Source organism: Xiphophorus couchianus, chromosome 1 (genome assembly GCF_001444195.1).
Source record: "Xiphophorus couchianus chromosome 1, X_couchianus-1.0, whole genome shotgun sequence".
NCBI classification, from domain to species: Eukaryota; Metazoa; Chordata; class Actinopteri; order Cyprinodontiformes; family Poeciliidae; genus Xiphophorus; species Xiphophorus couchianus.
The window spans coordinates 16,620,799-16,629,901 of NC_040228.1; positions in this window are offsets into that span (position 1 = coordinate 16,620,799).

A 9,103-nucleotide genomic window follows, 5' to 3' on the forward strand; every position below is an offset into this window, starting at 1 on the left:
TGAGCTGCTACATATACACTGTCCTCCTCGAGCTCTTAGATCAGCGAGCCAAATGAACCTGGAGGTGCCGAGGACTTCCAGGAGGCAGAGAGGAGACAGGGCGTTTGCTGTTGCAGCTCCCAAACTTTGGAATTCTTTACCTATGTTGGTAAAACAGGCCCCCTCTTTAGCAATTTTTAAATCTGCTCTTAAGACTTACTTTTTTCGGTTGGCCTTTGATTCAGTTTGAGATGCTGCTTGTCTGTATTTATCTGGGTATGTTTATGTATTATATAGAGTGTTTTACGTCACTGCATTGTTGGTTTTGATGTGTTTTAATTTTGATTTTTATTTGTTTAATCTTGTGATTGTACAGCACTTTGGTCAGTGGTACTGTTTTAAAGTGCTATATAAATAAACTTGCCTTGCCTTGCCTAGTCAAACATAATTGGGTAAAACAATTTTTACATAATGACAGATAATGCTTTGTTATGTGATCAGAGAGACGAGCTTGTTGGCTCCATTAAATCCAACAAAACCTGTTAAGTGTTCATGGTTCAAACTTGAATAAAAAAAGCGAGCAGAAGTGAAACACTGTATTGTTCTAAATTGGTCTCACAGAGACATTTTAAAACTTGTGATTAAATAGCAGCTCTAATGTTTTACTGCTATAACCAGGAGATGAGACATACATCTTGTTTCCAGAGTTTTTTTTAACCACTTTTGCCCAGAGTAAATGTTCAATTTCTAGAATGTCCTGTTTCCGTTTTGTGCATTTCAACCACAATCGAGTTGAAGCCTCAGATGGCTGTGGGGCTTTTGGAAGAGGAGATTGTTGACAGCAGCTGCTTTGTCAAAGTGCAGAGTTACTTGTATAATGGTCTTTGTGTGCTTATATGTTTATTGTGGTTAGGTTGCTACCTGATCTAAATGCCACTTGCCCAGATTCAGTAATATTTTACAAATATTTGTTGAAATGTGCCCAGTAGCTCTCTGTAATTTAGCACAAATTTACTATTTTAGTCTCACCAACTATGATGTTTTCCCCGTTTTATGAATGAAATTAAATAAATGCAACAACAAAGTGTTTTGTAAGCATTATTTGACAGTCAGTGATAAGTATGTAAAAGACAAAACATCTCTTTGTAAGTTTATTTATTTCTGCTGTCACTGAAGTGACCATCTACACACAATACAAACACTGCTTCTGGTGACCTTGTTGTTTTATCTTATAAAAACGTATTTTCCTCTTACTTCCTACACTTGGAAATAAGAGGAACTCAGGGATTTTTCTGCCCTAACTCAGTGATTACACAAAAGTCTACGTGTTTAGAATTAAGATTAATGACAAACAGTCAAAATAACATCCAAAAGGTTAGCAAAGCACTTTACAGTGAAAATAAAACATGAAGTCACTGTAAAGCCAGAACAGTCAGTAAATGAGAACAAAATGAGCATTTTTGCACCACTTTCTATTTTTAATCAAATAAAATGTCACAACTATTGTTACATATTGTTCCTTTATTTGTATTTTATTTTTTCTAAAGTTTAAACGTTTAAACTTTTTGCCTGTTTGAAGTGCCACTTGAAAGCCAAAGTCAAGTTTCTTGGTTTTGCATACAGCTTTGGCCAATGAAGAGGATTTTGAAAATAAACCAAAACGCACATGCATGCACGCCCCCACACACGCACACACACACACCCCTCCCCTCACACAATAATAATGAACTATAACAAATTAAAAGCATATAAAAGGGTTATATTGCCCTTGTAGATAGTAGGAGCAGAGTGAAAGTGATGATGCAATGATGACAACAAACAAACACAACTACTGTGAGGACAACAGGAGGATCTGACATCGAGTGACTAAACGAGAAGCCCTCGCAATGGAGATTTTGAGTACTGGATGCAGCATAATTAAACATTAAATAATCATTAAATTAAATTAAATAAATGTGCAGATGAGGAACAGGTTTAAGAAGACCAGGAAACTGAAGCACTGAGTAAAAGTAACACAAGTAATCTGAAACGCAAGAAAAATGAGACACTCAAAGCTCAACAGATCATGGTGACTGTAAAATCAATTTAAAAATGTGGAAACAAAGAAACAAAAATCTCCTAAAATGTGCGCCAGGGCATCACAGTGGCGCTAAGTATTAGAAGCCAATTTGAATAAATAAGTCTTAAGTTGTGACATAAAAAGCACCAGATCGCCAGTTTAGCATAAATTATGGGGAAGTTTTTTCCACATCCTGGAAGCAGCACAGGCAAAAACAACGACCATCCAGTTGTTTATAATTTGACCATAGTAAGGTGAATTAATTGGAAGACCTCTCATATGATAAAGAAGAATGAAAATTTCTGAGACTGGGGTGAATATTACTTACATACTGTAACTAATAAAGACTAATAACTATTTATTCAAGTCTATTTGTTTAAGAGACCATGCTCCTGTCTGTGAAACAACTACAAATTTCTAGAATTCAGCTGAAACTTGCACCATCAGCTGATTTAATTATGAATGAAGGGAAATACTTGTGTGAGTGTTTGATATTGAATCTAAATGAGAACAAAAAGAAAAAAAAAAAGGTAATTTATCAATGCTTTGATAAATATTGTAGTAGTTCTCCCAATCACAATAGTAATATTTTTTGTAACTCTGCTCTTTGCTTTCCTTCTAACCTCAGCTTTTTTGTGCCCTTCTAACTTATCTGTAATGTCCCTCACTCCTTGTCCATTATCTCGAAATCGTTGTGGAACTTTCCGTCTTGACGTCTCGTTAATGATGAAGCACTCTCATGCATCTTTAAGCACTTGACAGGAATCTTCCACAGTGAAGTCTCAGTTTGTGCAACACAGCAACTCTGAGAGGTATTCTTGTTTCTTGTATTATTTGTCTCCCAACTGGACTGGGACTTGTTGCATGTTGCATTCTTTAGGAACTCTATTAGGTCTTCTTACATCTCGATGCAATGAGGCATGGGATCCCCCGTCTTCCTGCATTTGAATCATTTAGAGAGAGTCTGCGCTTAAAGCTGCTGTAAAGAGACAAGGAAGTTCTGGATGGAAAATGCAGCCTTTTGTGGTATTTTGTCAAAGACATATCACAGACATATTAGGAAACAAGGAACTAAATTCAGTTTGAGAAAATATAAAGACTTGACGAAAGTCCATTGTGGGGACCAATTCCATGAAAAAATACAGTTTTTGTTTTGTATTTGCTTGTTTGACACTGATATAGTTCAGAGCTTTATGCAAATTTTAATATCACACTAGGAAAAAGACTGGAAAAATCCTAAAGGAGAATGTCCTTCAGTCATTTTGGGACCATAAGCTTGAATACACCAGTAAGTTCACTTTAACATGGCTCCAAAAAATAAAAATAAAATAAAAAGTCTCGAATAAAGGTTTTGGAGTGGTCATAGTCTTGGTCTTAAACATTTATTTTTGTAGACATAAGTGTGGCTTAATTAAAACAATTCCATATAGAAGAGTGAAGCAAAACTCCTCCACAGAACTCAAATGTGCTGTGGTGGTGCAGGGGGTTAGCACGCCCCACATTTGGAGGCCTTAGACCCGCGGGTTCGACTCCCGGTCCCGACGACCTTTGCCGCATGTCCTCCTTCAAAAATGGCGCCGGCTCAGACGCAGCTCCTGTCGTGTGTGTGTGTGTGTTAATCTGTTTATAAGAAACAATTCTTGCTGTAACTGCGACATAATTTCCCTGCTGGGATGAATAAAGTAATTCTTCTTCTTCTTAAATGACTCCTGTGTTTGCAAACGCTTGAGAGCAGCTACAGCCACTAATGGTGACATAACCAGCCATTGTTTTATAAAATTGACTTTTTTAAACTTTACATCATGTTTTAATGTTGTGAAGCTTTAATCATTTAATCTCCCAGGGCAGCCATTATGTAGTGGCTAAATGCTTGCTTATGAAATGCGCTACCTATTTACCCAAAGCTCTGCCTTGGAGCTTCATTCTCCAGTCAAACATTCAGCCCGCAGAGCACCCCATACTCACACACACACACGCACAGACCTACCCACCCCTACCCACCCCCAAACACCCCAACACACACACACACACATGGCCACACACAAAAAAAGATAAAAAGAAGATGAAATCTGTGAAGGGGGAAATACTTATAACAGTTAAATTTCTAATAAAACTGTAATATAATGTTCAGCATTGGTCCAGTAACCCTACTGACTTTAAAACAACTGAGCTTTGAGTGAAACACATAATTGTGTATACCTACTAGTTTTAGGGTCACAGTTCTTCTTTGCAAGGTAAGATGCACAACTGGACAAAAATAACCTAAACATTTCATTTCAGCTGGTACAAAAACAGCCACTGAAAAATTCTCATATTTTCTACACCTACGTAATACGGCAGAGTTTTACTTTTTTTCAAAAATCTGTCCATTGCGATATGCTGCCCTCATGTGAAGACGTTATCAGCCGAGACATAAAATAAAATCTTCCATCTCTCAAACCCAATTGCATCTACAGTAGAGAGTTTTTCAACTCTCAACCCCGTTACCGGGGCTGCTCGTAAGGTATCATTATGTCCAACAGTCCATTATGCAGACTAGGTGGCATGTGACCTCACAGCTCCTGTTTCTTCATAAGCATCAATCACCCCTCCTTTCCCTCGTTTCATTTACATCTCTGTTTCTCACAATGACCTTGAGGGCTCCATAGTGTCAGTACAGTGTAAAATGTAAAGTCAAACTCTACAACTGAAGGTTTGATATGTTCTCTGCAGAGGTTACAGCCGACAGTGACTAGAATAACTTGGAAATGTTCTAATGAGGAGGTGATTAAAAACACTTACTTGTTCTACTTCAGCTTGAAATTTTGGAAACATGTTCACAGTCATTGTTCATAGTCTTGCATAACAGTACAACAGTTGTAATGTGACAACACAATTCAGCTCTAAAGTTGCATGCTTCAAGAAGTTGTTAAGATTGTGTTATTCATTGTGTCGCTCCCTGCTGCTTACTGAGTTTTTTTTTTTTCTGCTGGGGCAGCGACAGTATCATGCTTGATGTAAAAAAAACATCACTTTTTTATTTATTCAATATGAAAATGTAGTTTTATGATTATCTTGAGCAACTTGATCACAGTTAACAATATTAGCAAAGTTTTGTTAAAATGCATTGAAAATATGATAAAAGAATTATTACAGTTGTGAGATAATTCACAAAGAATGAAAGCAACTGCATAAATACAATAATCAAAATCACATAGCGGTATTAAACTCTATGTATTATCAAATTTGACTACTGTGCTTAACTGCTGTCATGAAAAAAATAGTCAGCAGCTTGAAACCCACAATAGAACTATTCGAGTCAAACAAAGTTGATCAAACTACACTAGAATGGCTGGAGTTAGGCCATTTGGACATATACCTATTCAGGCTAGAGATAGTCCAACTGGCCTGAAGCCCGTTGCACTGAAGCCCTTTTGTTCAGTAAATAGGGCCATTACCTTAGAAGTACCCTGGTAATGGCCTCAACACATCTCACAGTTGCACAATTGTTCCTTAGACTTCGACTTCGACTTCGACTGACTTTGTTGTCATTTTCAATGCACAGGGTGTATACAGAACGAAATTTCGTTGCATACGGCTCAGGATAATGTTTGAGGTTCCAATGTTGTGAGTAAAATAAAATACAGTATAAAATATGAATATAAATCCAGCCATCCATCCATCCATTTTCTGTTCACCCTTGTCCCTAATGGGGTCGGGAGGGTTGCTGGTGCCCATCTCCAGCTACGTTCCGGGCGAGAGGCGGGGTACACCCTGGACAGGTCGCCAGTCTGTCGCAGGGCAACACAGAGACATACAGGACAAACAACCATGCACACACACACTCACACCTAGGGAGAATTTAGAGAAACCAATTGACCTGACAGTCATGTTTTTGGACTATGGGAGGAAGCCGGAGTACCCGGAGAGAAGCCACGCATGCACAGGGAGAACATGCAAACTCCATGCAGAAAGACCCCGGCCGGGAATCGAACTGAATATAAATCTAAATATAAAATATAAAGTGCAGGACTGACAGTAAAATAGAAGTTATTTAGCTCTGTACATGTGCAAGGTATAAAGTGGAGACCAGTTTTTGAGTGCAGTCCAGTTAAGAGTTCAGCAGTCTGATGGCAAGTAGGAAAGAGCTGTTTCGGAACCAGGTGGACCTGCACCGGATGCTGCAGAACCTCTTTCCAGAGGGCAGCAGGGAGAACAGTCCATGGTGGGGGTGTGAGGGGTCACTGACGATGTTTCGGCCTCAGGACATGCATCCTGCATCGATGGTTGACCTGACACTTCGCCCTTTTGCCTGAGCTGGGTGTGGAAGGTTGTTGCCGAAGCAGTTTCTCCTTGTGTGCCTTCTTCTCACTCACATGAGAGTTACCGAACTCTTTTGCAAGCTCAACCAGGAAGTCCACCCGTCTCTCCTGCACCCCAATGCATGCCTGATAAAGCACATGTGCATTCAGTGCTGCCATGTCAATCATGTTTGCCAGGTTTGCTGACCAGCTGTCACATAGTGATGGAACCTTGGTCACCCCCCGCAAGATTATGACTGAAATAAATGCCATTAGTTCTTGTGAACTAAATAGGTGAAGCAGTCACCTATTTATCCTCCACAGCACAAAAGGCTGCATGCAAATTTGCATGTGCTAAGTCTCCCAGATTTCTTTTGCTTACACTTTTTGCATGATTTTTTTGAGGTGGATCAACACAATTAATTTGGTTAGTTTATTTCTAAACTGTCATTTTATACCCTCTTAGCTTTATTTCAAAGAAAAACATTACTAATTTCTTTTAGAAAAACCTTTGCATATTTCTTGAAACAGATTGTATGTTTTGCGAACTCTATGTACATTCGGCAAAATGACCTGGATAATGCAGCACAACATCATGGATCAGCTGCAAAAGGTCACATCTCTCCAAAAACACTTCATGACGAGTTGTAGGTATCATAGATACCCACCCCCAACATGGACTATTCACATTCCTACATTCTGGCCTGACGGTCAACGGCCACATTTACAATTGAAGAAGAATGCTAATTTGAGCCATCAGAGTCGTCAGGGTGGACTCGGGGCCTTTTGGCCCTGTTCAGCCATTCTAGGGAGAAATCGAAAACCCAGCCATAATTAGCAAGCTAAATATTTAGCTATGAGCTCAGTTTTTCATTTGAAGCTAAATATTCAGTTAGCAAGCTAGTTAGCCTCACACTAAATATCTTGCTCCAAAAGAAATATTTAGTTAGCAAGCTAAATATTTAGTTCGAAGCCAAACATTTACCAACTACATATTTAGTTCAGAGCTAAATATTCTGTTTGTAGCTTCAAACTAAATGGCTTTCTAGATAAATATTTAGTTTAAATCTCTAGGTGACCTCTATCGGTATTGAGGGACTAACAATAGAGTGAAAGTGGAGACATATTCTTACCTGAAAGGGCTCACAAGTTGGAATTCATGAATATGAACTCTTTTTCTAGTAAACATGATTTAATTGGCTGCATAAAAAATTGGAATACATGACTTTGAAATCTGTCTGAAATCTCATTTTGGAATTTGATTCTTCTCTGCAAGATGTTTTTTTTCTTGGATTACCAAATACTTATGCCGAGAACAATTTTACAATATACATTGAGATTTTCAGCACAGAGCCAAATAGAGCCATTCCTCTACCTTTCAGTTAATGACCTGTATAAGTCTATCGTATTTCTGTATTTTGTTACTTTAATGTTTATTTGGCACATTTTCTTTTAGACAGTTCAATCCCCCAATAGGTTCTTTGACTTATCAAAGTAGGAAGAGTCACAGGAATGACCTTCTAGAGATGCTTTTGGAAAATGTTAGTCTAGAATCTAGACTAACATTTTCCAAAAGCATCTGCATGAGCAATTTAGAAATCTTTGTGAATCATGTTTTGTTGAGTTGTTTTCCTTTGCAATATGTCAATAATCAATTTACTTTTGTGTTATTCTGAAATAACTGAATACCACATATGAATAATTGTTCATTAAATATTCATTTGATGGCATATTTAGGTTAAGCTTAGCATAAAATAAAAACATTGTGCTCTAAAGAGCAACATTAACATAGAAGCAGAGACGAGACAAAAGAATTAAAGCTGTGGTTTATTGCTTTATTAATACATAATGTCTTCGCTACTGTGAATAAACAAAATCAGTATATGATTATGAAAGAGAAAATGCAACTTGTGTTTGGTTTACAAACATTCTGTAAATACACAGTTAGGCCCACTGTGGCCCATATGTGATGGACAGCGGCTGTGTTTGGAATAGCTGTCGGCTATATCTTTGCATATTATGCAAAGACTATTTTAAAACTAAAATATTTCATATTACTATTGACTAATTTATAAACCCTTCTATCATTTTATTCAAAACATAGTTGGTAAATTAGTTATTTACAAATTAGGCTCTGCTAAGTTTAAGTCAGTAACAATGACCTGTCCATTGCAGCATACAGGATGGGAAGCAATATATATATATATATATATATATATATATATATATATATATATATATATATATATATATATATATATAATGGTCATTGTAATAGATCGTTGTGTTTTTTGTTGTTTCATCTATGAAAAAAGATACATTTCTTATGCAAAATTTATTCAATAAGCTAATATATTTATATTAACAAATAAATGCTATTTTCTCATTAGTTAGCTATACTTGAAATGTATTCAAATATCTTAAAGGAAACAAGGAATAGCTTAGTTATGACTTTTTTTTTTTTAGAATTTATAAACGAAAAATGAAAAAAAAGGTTTCTTTTTAACAACCAACCTGAAATGGAAAACAATGAAGATGAATGCTTTTTAAATATCATTGTTAAGTATGGCAAATTCAGCAGTACACTAACATTATATAATTTAAGGCACTCCATTGGAATCCATAATGTGGAGTAAGTTAAACTGTAGGTAGGTAGTTTTTTTAAATCTCACAGTAAGTGAGAAATTGTTAGGAAAACAATATTTTTAAGTAAACAAACACAGCAGCACATAAAACATAAAAACATTTTTCACAAGCAGAATTGAAGGAACTCTGTCAGCTTTTT